The sequence below is a fragment of the Zalophus californianus genome, chromosome 1 (genome assembly GCF_009762305.2).
Source record: "Zalophus californianus isolate mZalCal1 chromosome 1, mZalCal1.pri.v2, whole genome shotgun sequence".
NCBI lineage: Eukaryota > Metazoa > Chordata > Mammalia > Carnivora > Otariidae > Zalophus > Zalophus californianus.
In genome coordinates this window covers 183,063,479-183,080,736 of record NC_045595.1, presented here as the reverse complement: position 1 = coordinate 183,080,736, position 17,258 = coordinate 183,063,479, and positions in this window count along the sequence as shown.

Sequence of the window (17,258 nt, the reverse complement as noted above, 5' to 3'; positions counted from 1 at the left end):
AATACTGTTAATTTTTCACAAAATGTATCAGAAATGTATCATTCTGGCAATGTTCTAAGTATAATCCATTAGCTGTATGTGTTAGAAATAATAGATTTGTTACAAGACAGAAGCAAAAAAAAAAGGGAAGAAAATATTGACTTTAAGTGTCAGTGAATTAATAAAAACTTGAATCTTTTTACTGGATTTTTCCACATCCAGGAAAAGACCTCATACCCAAGAAATATGAAAAATAATACAATAGCTAAACCATTGATCTATATAATATTAAAAAGAATGTGTTTCTTCTCTCCCAATATTTCCCCAGTGTTATTAATTGTGAAACTGATTAGCCTCTCTCTCTCTCACACATACACACAATGTATGTCAAGTGTTCTGAAAAGAATAATTAATAAAAACAAGGAAATATAAAAATGTCTAGTTAATAAACTCTTACAACATTTTAGAATTTTAAACTTTATTGCTACAAAGACTGATTGTTCAGTTTACCTGCATTGACATCTGTTAAAATTGAAATCCTATAATGTTTTTGTGCCAATTTTTCAGAATTATAAGATTTGCAAAAGAATTTTTTGACTGGGATTTTTTTTTTTTACAGATTTTCTTGCAAAACTATTTTGTGTATTTCCCTTACCCTGAAATTCCTACCTTGCTATACAAATTTACCTGCACCCCTATCCTTGGCTTATATCTTTCTCGATTACAAAAAATAAAAAAAAACCTTCTCATCTATTCTGTGAATTTTCTTCTCCATACTGATGTTCAAAAATAAATCATCCTCTATCTGAAAGTTTTATTCCCTAAATGAGAATAAATATTTGTAAATGTTACATATAGAGTCTTGGAGGAGGAATGAGAAATCTTCCTCTATATGTAATATGGGAATCAATCCCTAGGGACAGGCAATGACTGATGTCACAACTAAGTTATACTTGAACTGAATGATATTCTGTGTATTTTCCACATGAATAATACTATACAGAGCACAATATATTTAAAAATAGTAGGCTGCCTGAAGTCGCCACTTATGTTTTTTAAAATTTTTCTTTAATTTTTAAGATAAAATGACAAAGTGCCTACAAATACTATGAATACAGCCAGTATCTAATAAATATTTGTTAAATGAACAAATGAAGAGATAAATCACATTTCTGCAAATAAAACATAAATTTCTTATTCTGTGCCAACTCTGGTAAAAGCTACCTCTATGCGATAAGCTCTCAGATTTTACATTAGTACTTTTTGATGAAGAGGAAACAATGATAATTGAAGGCCATATGAGGTCCAACTGATAAAATCAGTTTATGGCAATAATTAAACAGGGTGAAAACTGGATTGTGGTAAGGTGACTTCCGCTGGGAAAATGTATTTTGACTAGTGTGAAATATACCCATATATAAAAATATGGTGATCAGGTCAATTACAAAAGCATATCCTAAAACCTGATCCATTTAAAACGTGAGAATTGTGTTGAAGTCATAATGATTTTTACAGTTGTGTCTGCTAAGTTACTGTTGGCATCCATGGAAAAAATGCGCATGAACCAAATGCCAAGTTTCTTAGAAAAGATCCTCATTACAGGGTACTCTTGTTGCTAGCTTGAGGGGGGAAAAAGTAAGGAAGAACCATTTTCTTTTTTTTAAGATTTTTTTTTTTTTTTTTGACAGAGAGAGACAGCAAGAAGGGGTGAGAGGGAACACAAGCAGGGGCAGAGGGAGAGGGAGAAGCAGGCTTCCTGCTGAGCAGGGAGCCCGATGTGGGACTTGATCCCAGGACCCTGGGATCACAACCTGAGCCGAAGGCAGATGCTTAATGACTGAGCCACCCAGGCACCCCAGGAAGAACCATTTTCTATACCATTTCATCAAAGACAAAATATACCATAACTTACATACATTATTGTGACAATATTTCATTTTATTTTTGGCTTTTTCATTGTGTGCTTTGCCAATGTGGGGGGAAGGGTTACCTATGAGAACCTGACTGGCTTAAGGATGATTGTCAAAAAACCTCAAGATGTAACAGGAGTGATAATGAAAGATAATATTCTGTGGAAATCTCTGAAGGTTCTGCTACATGCTGGTAAAAATTGGAAAGGCCTAGCAACCCAGTACACCAATTTCCAAATCAAGATTATTAATCATAAAAAATGTGGATACTCCATATCCATCTTTGGGTCTAATCAATGACAGCAGGAGGTAAGTTTTAATTTTAAAAGTTCTGCTAGTAATAAATGTTTCCAAGGGAGAAAGAATGCCCCATAATACTCATTATTTAACTACTTTGGTTTGTAGATTTCTCACTTTTTAAAAAGAAGCATAGGTTTCTATTAACTTGAAGTATTTTCTTGCATTTATTCTATTGTTAAAACTTTTTAACTTCCAGATGCAAACTTTTTGGAGGCAATCTGAAACTTTAATTATGAAAAGATGAAATTCAAAACTTTTGAGGCATATATGCTCTTTGCAAATGTATAATTTAATATAACAAATAAATATGTAACATAATTGTATTCTAAATACTGAAGTGTCATTTTGGTCAAAAGGATATTAAGATAAATGTTTTTATTTATATTTACATCAAATTAATATTGTAAAGTCATTTTGAAAATATTTTCTCATAAGCTATACAAAAGATTTCATCTACCAGGGACATAATTTCATAAAAATATAATTCATCTAATTTTTATACACACATGAGTTGTTTGGTTCATGATTAGAAAATACAATGAATTTTTTTAAATGTGTACCTCTTGCTAATATGAAATAAAGAAAAATGTAAATATGTAAAAACAAACTCAGAATGTCTACAAAATGATGCAACTATTAATAAAAATGGGTATTTTATGTTTTCAGAATGAGAGTCCAGAATCAAATATTCCTAACTTGAAATATGCCTGTTCACTCAGTGACTTTCTCTCTGTATAAGCTCTGACCTTATTCTCTATTTTGCCTATCTCCGTGGTAGAGTGTGAAGTGGTTAGAAAAGAAATGACAATACCAATTCACAAGTCTGGAACCCAACTGGGATGAGTTGCTAAAGATATACCTGATCAGAAGTAAAGAAATAACCTGCATCCTCAGGGATTTTAAATTTTAACAGCAGGAAATCTATTCAATTCTGAAATAAAAGATATCCACCAAAATAATTGTTCTGCAAAACTCTGACTCAAAATGTGGCTTTAGCAATAAAACGTTGCATCATCATGATTTTGTCTTCTTAGAATGCAGAGTCAGCTTATATATTTACTTCCAGGTATGCTTATTGGGTTTTAAGTAGTAAAAAATGGGAAACATGGTGGTACCCCCTTAATAGTATTACTCATCTGAGAAATTTAGTTGTGTATATTATCCAACACCGATTATCATTTTTTCCCATTTTTTAATCTACGATCGTTTCCTGTTTTCTGCAACTTTCTTTTCAGAATTTTTTTTCTTGACAAGCAAAAGAAAAGAACACATTTATGTCAATCTCCAAATTTTTGTAACTATGCATTGCTTCTTGGCTAGAAAATGGTCTGGCAATTTTGAGAAATTATTTGGCAACACAAAACCAACTGGATTAGAGTGTCAGTGCAAATATTATTATAACTGCTCCCAAATTCTCTGTCATCTATGTGAATTCTCACAGGAAAACTTCTCTAAAGAACTAACCAGACAGTAAAACACTGTCTATTACCCAACTATCCTTAGGGTAATGTTTGTAACATTAGAAAAAAGAATTCATACTCTTCCCTTTTTATTCTGTCTTTCCCCTTCCTTTTACACTTCCTTTGTAAACAAATAAAACAAACCAAAACAACAAGAAACAAAACAAGAAAAATCCTTTTAGGGTTTTAGCCCTGTGGAAGTTCTGCTTAACTGTTTCCTGAATGGGCCTTGGCAGCAGTATTTATACTCAGAACCCAGGCTTTTTGCGCTACAGTTGATTGGAGTGATAAATAAGTTGATCTGAGTTATCAAATTCTCTTTTCTGGGAAGTAACCTCTCTGGTAGAAACAGAAGATCTATGATCTGAGCTGTGATGAGGTGGGAATCTCCTACTTTGTGGCTAGAGAAGCCAGGTAAGCTGACATTAACAGAAAAAAAAAAAAAAATCGAAGAGATGCCACAGAAAAGCAGTAAGAGACAAACAAAAAGGAAAGCAGCAAATATACCTGTTCTTCTTTCAACTTTCCATTTCCAAGTTCTTGTTTCTTCTCAAGGGCTCACTATATTCCTACCTTCAGCTTCAAGAAATACTCCTGTAACATGATAATTTTTGATTAATCACCATTGATTACAATTACTCTCTTTTCATGGAGATGAGGAGAAAGAGGAGGTCTGAGTTGATTCTTGACTCCAAAAATTATTAAATTGTGATCATATAAAAATAATCTGCTTCCTGAGGAAGTTTCCTCTAATGTAACAGAAATCTCATAACACAGATAGCAAAGGATTACTGTGAGGGAAGCCTTGTGTGCTTTAGGTAAAGCACCTTGAACAGTACCTAACATGCATAATACATGTCCCTCTCCCTCTACAGTCCCTTGACAAACCCATGCATATCCAATAAACAGGTGTACACTTAGATATTTCAATTGTTATACACAGATTTATACAAAATCCTATTTATGGCCATAGAAATACTAAGATAATATAGTAATGCAGTAATACAAATGTGCCCACTTATATAGATGCTCCTGTACAGATAAAACATTGGTCCTAGTAGTAAACATTCACTAACACACAAAGACATGCCCACCAATGGTCTATATTGAAAAAATCTTTGAAGAGTTGTTTTTAAATTCTGAATCTCTTTTCATATTTTCACATAAACCTGAGTTTTCCTGACTCTTCTGGTTTAAAATTACAGGGATATAAAGATTAAAAAAAAATGTGTGTTACTCCTTTGCATTTCTTTAGACTCTGTGTAAAAGTAGGTGTACAAAAATATTTCTAGTGATAACATCAAGATAATAGAAAATCTTTGGAAATCAGAGGTTACAAGTAGAATCTTTGATATTTTCTGAATTGACCAATTCTTTCTGCTTATGCATATCAATTTGTGAAAAATTCCTGAGTTATTATGCAGTGCCACTCAAAGTTGAAAATGGCATGATACACACCAATTAGAGCTTCATTTGGATATTGTCATGTTGATCTTTCACCTCTTTGTGGTTCCATAAAAACTCAATTTTGGATATTACTCTTGCAAAAAATAGCCTACTTTATGTAATCTGAGATTATATGAAGAATTCTTTCTTGCATCATCAGATGATTAACTTTTATCATTCATTTCTTCATTCAAAATTTTAAAGGAAGTTTAAAGAACATGACCATACAAAAGTTATAATTGGGATTGGATATGCTGAAATATGTGAAATATTGACTCTACCCTTGTACTCATTCTAGGATGAAAACAGGTCCTCAAATAAAAAACTAAAAATACTCCATGGCTAATAAAAAATAAATAAAACCATAGAACTTTCAGGGATGGCAGCAATATTGACATATTTAGAGAGTAGGAAGCACTCCTGGATGAAGAGAACGGTATCAGGACTTGATGGGCATCATTCGATCCTAGACTCCAAGACTGGATGAGAATTTTGAGAGTCTTGGGATGTAATGGATATAATTTGTATGTGAAAGGAATGTGAATGATTATTGCTAGGAAAAAGAATATGAGAGATTGCAGAAATGATCGTGATTTTCTTCTTTCATTAAGGGGTGGTGTCTTCTCCACACCCTGAATCTGCAGTAGCCATGTGACTGACCTGAGCCAATGGGAAACTGGCAATCATGTAGCATGCATCAACTTGAAGAGCATTTGTACTTGCTGATTTTGGAACATTTTGTCATCATGTAAATGAGACTAGATTAGACTGCTGTATGAGAAAGGGCATGTGATCCAGTGGTCCTTGTTATCCATTTGTCATCCCGTCAACCTCCTGAAAGTGATCTGTTGAGCTGACCAGAGGCTGAACACAGATAAATGAGGCCAGCTTAGATAGAGAATTACCTAGCTAAAACCAACCAAAATTTACTCTCAGAATCAAGAGCTCAGTAAATGATTGCAAATGTCCCTTTCCTTGGTCCTCATCATTTTACCTGTATTCACTCATACCACTCAGTAAAACAGCAATGTTCTCCCTGTTGTATCCTATGCTTTTGTAATTTTGGTTCTAGAACTGAGATGAGAAAGACTGATCGTGTATTATTTTTAAAATCTTAAATGTGAAAGTGGTAACTTTTGGCAACATTTTAGAAGTTATCTGTGTTCATTAATGAAGCTGATATCCCTTCAGGCATCTCTGTTACTCATTGTCTCCCCTTCTTGGGAATTTCAGAAGCCCCTCTCTGTTATTTAGTCATGTCTACTTTAGTCAGGTGAATCAGGTGTCTCTAAAACATGTTGCCATAGGGGTGCCTGGGTGGCTCAGTCGGTTAAGCATCTGCCTTTAGCTCAGGTCATGATCCCGGGGTCCTGGGATTGAGCCTTGCATCAGCCTCCCTGCTTAGTGGAGTCTGCTTCTCCCTCTCCCGCTGCCCCTCCCCCTGGCTCATGCTCTCTCACACTTGCTCTCTTTCTCTCAAATGAATAAATAAAAGCTTTAAAATAAATAAAACATGTTGCCATAAAGAATGCTATCTTTTTATTGTTGTTACAGAAAATATAGGAATAGAATTTCCATTTATATATATTCCTATTTGTTGGCTGAATATTTCATGATATTTTGTTCAACAGAAACCAATAGAAGATCTTACAAAAATGCATCCAATGAAAGGCAAAACATATAAACTTGGAATTGGGAAAATATGAATCAGAATAGAATAAAAGATCAAGAAAAGTATAAGTAGCAGATATCTAACATGAACGACATAGTTGATTGAGTTGACATCCAAATTTAATTCTGAGTCTCTAAGTAAAAAAAAAAAGTAATAATAGACAAATCATTAGGTAAATTAATTATACCATATAGTTAAAAGATATAATTCATGTTGAGACATCCAGGTCAAAATTAAACATTAAATTAGAAGTGATGATACTGAGTCACTTTTCTAACAATAGTTATATTGAAAGATCAGTTTCCTATTAATGACCCTTGTTGCTTATGGTATATCAACATATGGAATATCAATAACTTCAATTATACCTCTACATACTTTATATCATCCATGATCATGGAAGGCAAAATTGAAAATATTGACCACACTTACCCTTTTCAGGATACTTTGTTACTTCCCACAGAGTTTTTACTGGGGCCAGATCTTCTCATTCCATTTATCTGAGTTAACTCTCTTCGTTCTCGTCCTTTTATTGCAACAATAACCTCTAAATTATCTCCCTTTTCCCAGTTTCTTCCCACAATGGACAGTAGAATTATATTTTTAAAAATCTGGTCATTCCACTGCTTAAACTTCTCTGTCTGTTGTGTAAAGCACAAAATCTAAAATCCTCAGAAATTCTTGCCAAAGTCCTTCAATATTTGCCCCTAGAGCTCATTTTTAATAATACATGTATTATTTTTGGCATAAAACATACCAGTAGATGATACATTTATAAACATTTTAGTTTTGGGTTTCTTTACTACCTGTCTCTAGTGCCCCCGCTCCCCAGCTGCACAAACCCAGAGGAGAGTGAACAACTGGAACAGCATCCCGGCAGCTCTTTGAATTTACTTCCTGGTGCTCAGTCCTCCATCAACCCTCACTTTGTTCTCTATAGTTCAGATGTCACTTCTGGTTTGTCTCTCTCTCTCTCTCTCTCTCTCTCTCTCTCCCCCCCATATGTTCATCAGTTTTGTTGCTTAAATTCCATATATGAGTGAAATCATATTGTATTTGTCTTTCTCTGACTTCTTTCGCTTAGCATCATACTCTCTAGCTCCACCCATGTTGTTGCAAATGGCAAGATTTCATTCTTTTTCATGGCTGAGTATATAGGATTCCTGAATTTTACAGATTAGAGGGTATAAAATGATACTGTATTGTGGTCAGGATTTGCACTTCCCAGTTAGCCAGCTTTATCATGTTTTCATAGGTTTCGGAGTCATTCCAAATGTGTTCAATTCGTGAAATGTCTTTTCTTATATTTTGCAATTTTTTTGCAGGATTGACTATCTTTCTGGTCAATATACATAAATGATTTGTGTAAAAACGACCTCCTAGCTCTTGTTTTCCTTGTTCATTTTTCTAAAGGTGGCCTTTGATAGACAAATGGTTTTATTTTAATGTTGTCATAATTGTCAATATTTTTTATAATTGCCTTTGTGTGTAATAAAAGGTATCCCTTCATCTTTTCTTACTCTGTGTTGTCAATGTGTGCTCCTAAAAGGTTTAAATTTCTGCCTTTGAAATGTAAGTCTTTAAATCATCCAGTATTTAATCTTCTTTCTTTCTTTTCTTTCTTTCTTTCTTTCTTTTTTTTTTTTTGGTATGGTCTATTTATTTTATTTATTTTTGGCATATTTTATTTATTATCCATGATCAGCTTTTCCTTGTCTGGATAAGTAATGGTCCCACTACCATTGATTTAACGCATTCTTTTCTCAAAGAGCTTAAAAACCAGCTCTGACTTTTAATGTTCCCATATATTTTCAGTAGGGTTTCTACGCTCTTTATTTGTTTCCACAAGCTAAAATTTTCTATCCCTGTGCCAATATTTCCCTGTCTTCATTATTAGGCCTTTATAATTGATATGTGGTAGAATAAGCCCATTCTGCTACTGTCCCACTTTCTCCATTTCCTCATCATCTTTTTTGTCCTTAAGGGTATCTTGGTGATTTGGGCTCCTAAATTTACATTAAAAAAAAAAAAACAAACTAGGTGGGGGAGGAGGAGAGAGAGGCAGAGAGAGATAACCTTAAGCGGGCTCTAAGCCCAGCACAGAGCCCAACATGGGGCTCAATCTTACCCTGAGATCATGGTCATGACCTTAGCTGAAATCAAGCGTCAATTGCTTAACCCACTGAACCATTCAGGTGCCCTGGCCTAAATTTACATTTTAAAGACAACTTCCCTTGGGCAAAAATGTGGTAATTACTTTAAAATCATAGACTGATATGAGAGGGATTGGCATTTTTACTACATTTAGTTTTCCTTATAACATACATAGTTTGTCTCCCTTTACTTCGTACAACTTTAGTTTCTTTCAATTACTTTAAAAATAATTTTCCCAATGTGTTTTAAATGTCTTCTACTTGATACGTTCGTAGTTAACTTACATTTTGGTGGTGGCTACAAATGAAACATTTTGAAGTAAGTTTTTTAACTTCATATTGCTTGTTTTAGAGACATAATTTGTTTTCTCCTATTCATGTCAGATTAGAAAATCATAATAAATTCATTTTTTCTAATGAGTTGTCTGTAGATTATTTTATATTTTTACAAGTTTTTGGTCTAATTTGCTTTTTTTTGTACAATCTACTTGTGTATGCATCCAATAAGACAGTTTCAAAATAAACAATGGAAAAATTGACAAGCTGAACAGAAAAATAGACAAATTAAAATTTTATTTGGAGATTCCAATACCACTATCACATTAATATATGGAACAAGTAGAATCTCAGTAAAGACACAGAAGTTTTGAGTAACATTACCAACCAATCTGACCTAATTAACATATACTGTATAATTCATACACCACCACCAAAACATGCATTCTGTTAAGTGCCCATGCAACAGTCACCAAAACAATATATGCTGAGCCCAAAACATGTTTCAATGCATTTAGAAAAACTGTATTCACACAAAATATATATATTTATTTTAAATTTATTCATTTATTTAAAGTAGGCTCCATGCCTATTGTGGTGCTTGAACTCATGACCCTAAGATCAAGGGTTACACACTCTACAGACTGAGCCAGGGTATATTTTTTGATTGCAGGCAATCACATTAGAAATCAATAATATGTAGAAATCTGGAAATTTCTCAAAGTCCTGGGTCTAAATGACACAATTCTACCCATTTGTATTTTCTAGGATTTCTATTAGTCTTCTAGGGCTTGTAAACTACCCCACAATTAGTAGCTTAAACAACAGAAATGTATTTTCTCACAGTTGTAGGGGCTGGAAGTTCAAAATCAAGATACAAGCAGTATTAGTTTCTGGTGGGAACTCTCCTTGGCTTGCAGACTACTGCCTTCTCACGGTGTCCTTCCATGGCCTTTTCTCTATGTGAGTGCAGTCCTAGGGTCTCTTCCTCTTCCTATAAGGACTCCAGTCTTCTTGCATTAGGACACCATAATTATAACCTCATTTTACCTTAATTATTTCTTTAAAGGTCCCATCTCCAACTATAGTCACGTTTGAGTTTTAAAGGCCAACTCCAGTTTTGAGAGGACACAATTCAGTCCATGCACAAAAAAGTCCAAATGACTTTTTTTAGTCATTGAACATGTTGAGTGTATTGGTAATAATTTTAAAAGCTGTTATCTTCTAATTCCTATGTCTGTATAACCGTTTGTTCTGTTTCTTTTTTTTTTAAAGATTTTTATTTATTTACTTAACAGAGAGAAGAGAGAGAGAGCACAAGTAGGCAGAGCGGCAGACGGAGGGAGAGGGAGAAGCAGGATCTCCACCAAGCAGGGAGCCTGATGTGGGGCTCGATGTGGGGCTCGAAGTGGGGCTCGATCCCAGGACCCTGGGATCATGACCCAAGCCGAAGGCAGCCGCTTAACTGACTGAGCCACCCAGGCGCCCCTGTTCTGTTTCTTTTGGCTGATTTTCCTCTCGACTTTGGGTCACACATTCTTGCTTCTTGGCATGCCAAGTAATTTTTGATTGGAGGCTGGGTATTCTAATGCTAAGAATCCGAATTTGTCTTCTACCTTTAAAGGAGCACTGTGCTTTGTTCTAGCAAGTAGTGAACTTAAATGGGTATCAACTTTATCTTGTTTTTAATTACTAACCAGTGCTACAGTTTAGTATAGAGTAGCCTTAAATCTAGGGAAAGTTTAGTGTATTATTAAGGTGAGGACTTTTTGAGGTGTCTACTGAATTATCCATACCATTAAAAAGGACTCTTTATTCTTGCTGAAAGCTATCTTATCTGAGCTCTCAGAATTATGTAGTTGGAGCTAATGTTGGTCATTTGTTATTTAGCCTCATGGAGTTTCTTCCTACATATGGAGATCTTCAACAGGCTGTATTCAGCAAAAACTGAAGATAATCCCAAATCAGATTTCTGGGGCTCTTTTTCTGTCTAGGTTCGTTCTCCCTGGAACTCTATCTTGTAATTTTCAGTTGCCTAGACTTCTCAAACTCTGATATCTATGTTCTCAATTCAGAAAGACCTTATAGAAACTTTCACTGTGGTCTGGAATATTCCTCCAGATAGAAAACTAGAGCTTACCTAGTATGTGTCCCTTTCACAGAAATTACTGATATTCACTCTTATCTGATGTTTGAAAACAATTATTTTGTATAATTTCTCCAGTTTATAGGTGATTACTATTTGAGGGTAATTTAGGTCTCTGCCTCTGCAGCATGATTGGAAGTAAAATTGTAGACAACTGAATTAAAATAAAAACTAAATATAAAATTCTAATAAAGCAGGATATTATACAATTTGAATCTAACAACTAAAAGACGAAGTTTATTTTTCTCCCATAGGTACTAAAAGTGAATTAGGTTACTTTTTTTTTAAAGATTTATTTATTTATTTGAGAAAGAGAGAGAGAGCCCACGTACATGTGAGTAGGAGTGCAAGTGGGAGGAGGAGCAGATGGGGAGGGAGAGGGAAAAGCAGACTCCATGCATGACTGAGCCACCCAGGGACCCTGAATCAGGTGCTTTTAAAGAAATATTATTGTGGACATTATGAAAAAGTTTCATGATGTAAGCAGTCCAGTTTCATTCTTTGTTGACAGTAGAACTCAGTCTTATTCCAATCATTCTTTAAAATTTAGCCTCAAATTTGTATTTAAAAAACAGTTATGTCTAACAATAAAATATTTTTCAAAATATCGTTCATGTTTAATATTTGACTTATGAAACATATTTACAAATGGAATTTGCTAATGAATCTTGATGCTACATTATTGAAATAAACCTACATTTAACTGACTGTTCCCTATATTTGTAAATTACCACTTTTGACAACAGCGAAGTCATATAGTGAAATGTCCTAACAAAACTCTTCCCTAATTGCACATCAAATTTTCTCACATATCTATATTATTTGTTTAAAAAAAAGATTTTCAAAAAAATCAACATTTTGGTTACTCCAGCAATTCTTCCATTATAATTGGGTTTTTAAATACTAAGATCTTATGTACATTTTAATTGTGATTTTATCAGTTATCTTCCAAAAGGTATTCTAAGCCAATTCTGAAACTTTTTTGTGTGTATTTAGAAATTGTATTTGCTAGATTTATGTTTTAACTCATGCATATGCTTATATACATATTTAACATTGCACACAATAACTTACCCTTACTAATAAGTTCATATACAAAAGAAATGGATTCCAAACTGCTTTAAAATGAACAATAGTAATTTTATTCAAATCTTAATAAAACCATAGTCGAAATGAAGCCACATTATACCATTAACTAAGATTAAAATTATGTAATGGGGGCGCCTGGGTGGTTCAGTTGGTTAAGCGTCCAACTCTTGATTTTGGCTCAGGTCATGATCTCAGGGTGATGAGATTGGGCGCTGTGTGGGGCTCCCCACTCAGCAGGGAGTTTGCTTCTCTCCCTATCTGCCTCCCTCCCCCTCTGACTCTCACCCTCTCATGCTCTCTCTCTCTCTCTGTCTCTCAGTCTCCCTCTCTAAAATAAATAAATCTTTAAAAATAAAACAAAATAATGTGACAATAGATATTTCATATTCTAGTCTAGACAATAATAATTTTTGTCAGCTAACTCTTTGAAAAGCTACATCAAAAGTGAATATTTTTAGACTAGATGTGGGATATTTTAAATCTCAAGATAGTAAGAAGTAGATGACATTCAAGTAAATATTGCAGGGAAATGTAACATTTCCTATAATTTTTGCTTTTACTGAGTCCTTCCTTGTTTCTTATCATCCACCATGACTGGGGATATGGACGAAAGATAATACTGTCTAACTTTAAAAAATTGAAGCTCACCTTAAGCACCTTATAATGGATGGAAATGTAACACTTCATTAAATAAATAAATAAATAAATAAATAATAAGTAAAATGTGTAATTAATTTTTTATTGAACAACATAAAGTAATTCTAGAAAGAAAGTAAAATGAAAAATTAATTTAATCATAGCTTTATCTAATTAGATTTGAAATAAGAATATATTTGTTCAGGAAAAAGATTCTAAATTTATGTCTCCAATATACCAAATATTTCCTTTATTTTTTTCTTTTAAAATTTTTTTAAAGATTTTATTTATTTGAGAGAAAGAGAGAGAAAGAACGGGTGTGCACATGTGTGCTTGCTTACAAGCAGTGGGGAAGAGGCAGAGGGAGAAGCAGACTCTCTGCTCAGGAAGCCTAACATGGGGCTTCATCCCAGGACCCTGGGATCATGACCTGAGCTGAAGGCAGAAGCTCAACTGACTGAGCCACTCAGGTGTCCCTCTTTTTAAAATTTTATTTAAATTCCAGTTAGTTAACATATAGTGTAATATTAGTTTCAGCAGTAGAATTTTGTGATTCATCACTTACCATATAACACCCTGTGCTCATCACAGCAATTGCCTTCCTTAATACCCAACACCCATTTAGCTAATCACCCACCCACTTACCCTCCATCAACCCTCAGTTTGTTCTCTATAGCTAAGAGTCTGTGTTATGGTTACTTATCTTATTTTCCCCATGTTCATCTGTTTCATTTCTTAAATTCCACTTATGAGTGAAATCATACAGTATTTATCTATCTCTGACTGACTTATTTTACTTAGCATAATACACTCTAGTTCCACCCATATTGTTGTAAATGGCAACAACACTGTATACATACACCACCTCTTTTTTATCCATTCATCAGTCGGTGAACATTTGGGCTCCTTACATAATTTGGCTATTGTTGATAATGCTGCTATAAACATTGGGATGCACGTATCCCTTCAAATCAGTATTTTTGTATCCTTTGGGTAAATACCTAGTAGTGCAATTGCTGGATCATAGGGTAGTTTTATTTTTAAATTTTGAGGAAACTCCATACTGTTCTCTAGAGTGGCTGAACCAGCTTGCATTCCCACCAACAGTGTAAGAGGGTTCCGCTTTCCCTGCAGCCTCACCAACACCTGTTGTTTCCCGTGTTGTTAATTTTAGCTATTCTGACAGGTGTGACGTGATAGCTCATTGTAGTTCTGATTTGTATCACCCTGATGATGGGTGATTATGAGCATCTTTTGATGTGTCTCTTAGCCATCTGTATGTCTTCTTTGGAAAAATGTCTATCAATGTCTTCTGCCCATTTCTTAACTGGATTATTTGTTTTTTTGGGTGTTGAGTTTGATGAGTTCTCTATAGATTTTGGATTCTAACCTTTTATCAGACATGTCATTTGCAAGTAATTTCTCCCATTCTGAAAGTTGCCTTTTAGTTTTGTTGATTGTTTCCTTCACTGTGCAGAAGCTTTTTATCTTGATGAAATATCAATAGTTCATTTTTGCTTTTGTTTCCCTTGCCTCTGGAGACGTATCCAGTAAAAAGTTGCTATGGCTGACATTAAAGAGGTTATTGCCTGTGTTCTTCTCTAGGATTTTGATGGTGTCCCATCTCACATTTAGGTTTTTCAACCATTTTGAATTTAATTTTGTGTATGATGCAAAAAAGTTTCATTCTTCTGCATGTTGCTGTCCAGGATTCCCAACACCATTTGTTGAAGAGACTGTCCTTTTTCCATTGGATATTCTTTCCTGCTTTGTTGAAGATTAGTTGACTGTAGAGTTGTGGGTCTATTTCTAGGTTTTCTGTTCTGCTCCATTGTCTGTTTTGTTTTGCTTTGTTTTTTGCCAGTACAATACTGTCTTGATGACTACAGCCTTGTTATATAATGGAAAGTCCAGAACTGTGATGTCTCCAGCTTTGCTCTACTTTCTCAAGATGGCTTTGGCTATTCAGGGTCTTCTGTGGTTCCATACATATATTAGGATTGTTTGTTCTAGCACTATGAAAAATGCTGGTGGTTTTTTGATGAGGGTTGCATTAAGTGGGTAAATTGTGTTGGGTAATATAGACATTTTAACAACATTTGTTTTTCCAATCCATAAGCATGGGATATTTTCCCATTTCTTTGTGTCATCTTCAATTTCTTTCTCGGTATCCTGTAATTTTCAGCATACAAATCTTTTACTTCTTTGGTTAGGTTTATTCCTAAGTACCTTATGGTTTTTGGTGCAATTGTAAATGGGATTGATTCCTCAATTTCTCTTTCTGCTGAATCATTGTTGGTATATAGAAATGCCAGAGATTTCTATATGTTGATTTTGTATCTTGTGACTTTACTGAATTCATGTATCAGTTCTAACAATTTTTTGATGGAATCTTTCGGGTTTTCTACATAAAGTATCATGTCGTGTGTGAATATGAAAATTTGACTTCTTCCTTGATGATTTGGATGCCTTTTATTTCTTTCTGCTCTCTGATTACTGAGGCTAGGACTTCCAGTGCTGTGTTCAATAACGGGGTGAGAATGGGCATCCCTGTCTTGTTCCTTACTGTAGAGGAAAGCTCTCAGTTTTTCCCCATTGAGGATTATATTCCAAATATTTCCTTTATGTTTCACCTTGTATTAATTAGTTTTCTTGGGGTTGATGAGAGCATTTGTTGAATAGGAAAATATTTAACTTTTTTCCCAGGAAATATTTATTGTTTACTTATGTGGTAAGTATTTTACTAAACACTATTTATAGAGGTCTTGATGACTTACAATATTTAAATGACAGAATTATCAAAGAAAATATAAAGCCAGGTAAAACTTTCTATTCTATATACCAGAATATTTGCAATGAATTAAGCTAATTAATACTTAATTTTATGAGTGGTACATAATTTTAGATTTTTTCTTAAAATCTCACTTTTCTTTTACGACTTTAACTCTATCTTCCTTTAATAATATATGCCCATATGAAGCTTTAGAGTCTAAATATTAGATAATTTTTCTCCTTTTATTGTTATTTAATAACATGATCTGTAAGACTTTTGTTAAACAGTGAAAAAAATTCAGTTTAATTTCACAATTTTGTATTTCTTTATATGCTCTGGAATAACTAAAAGTTACCACCTTACATACTGGCATGGAACCATTTTATATGAATCCCATGTGCCTTTTTGTTTAATCAATATGTATGTTAGTTTGCGAGGGCTGCCATAACAAAATATCATAGAATGGATGACTTGAACAACAGAAATTTATTTTTTACATTTTTGGAAGCTGGAAGTCCAAGATCAAAGTATCAGCAGGTTTGGCTTCTCCTGAGGCTTTTCCTTTGGCTTAAAGATGTTTGCCTTCTCTCTTTGTTCTTACTTGGTCTCTCTTCTGTGCACCCCTGGTGTTCTTTTGTGGGTCCAAATTCCCTCTTCTTATAAGGACACAAGCCAGATTGGATTAGGGCCCACCCTAATGGCCTCATTTGTACTTAATCGCCTCTTTAAAGGCCTTATTTCCAAATACAACCACATTCTGAAGTACTGGGGGCTCAATGTATGAAATTTGGGGGGAACACAATTCAGATATAATAATAGTGTATAATATTTACTTAAAAACGTGTGTGTGTGTGTTTTGGGAAATGTTACATAGGTTTTTTTTACTGTTTTATAAAAATATATTTTTGCCAAACTTGCTTCATATTTTTTCTAAATTTTATTTATTTATTTATTTATTTATTTATTTTTTTTGAGGAAACCTTAAAGATTTTTTATTTAGGATTCTTCCCACAAGAGCAAAACAGATGTTGTAAGAGAAAAAGAATAGGTCCAGGTCAAGTAAATGGGTGCCACAACTCAAAAGACCGGAAGCTTGGTCTCCTGACCCCAGGCCTGTGTGCTTTCTAGCACAGTTTCTGCTTCTAAGCACCTGCAGAATGTACAGTCCTTACTAAATGGGCAGGTTTCAGTTCTGGTCTTTTTGCCAAACTATGAACCTTGAGTGTTCATGGAAACATAAGAAAAGTTTCCAGCAGACACTGCTACCTCTAAAATATATACATGTGAAGATAAAAGTGTGCATGCACACATGTGTATATGAAGAGAGAAAATAGTAGGAAGCTGATGTGCATCTTATATAAAATTGGCATGAATTCATAGTGAGGCCTGAAAATAGAAGTCTTGTTACGTACTCTCCT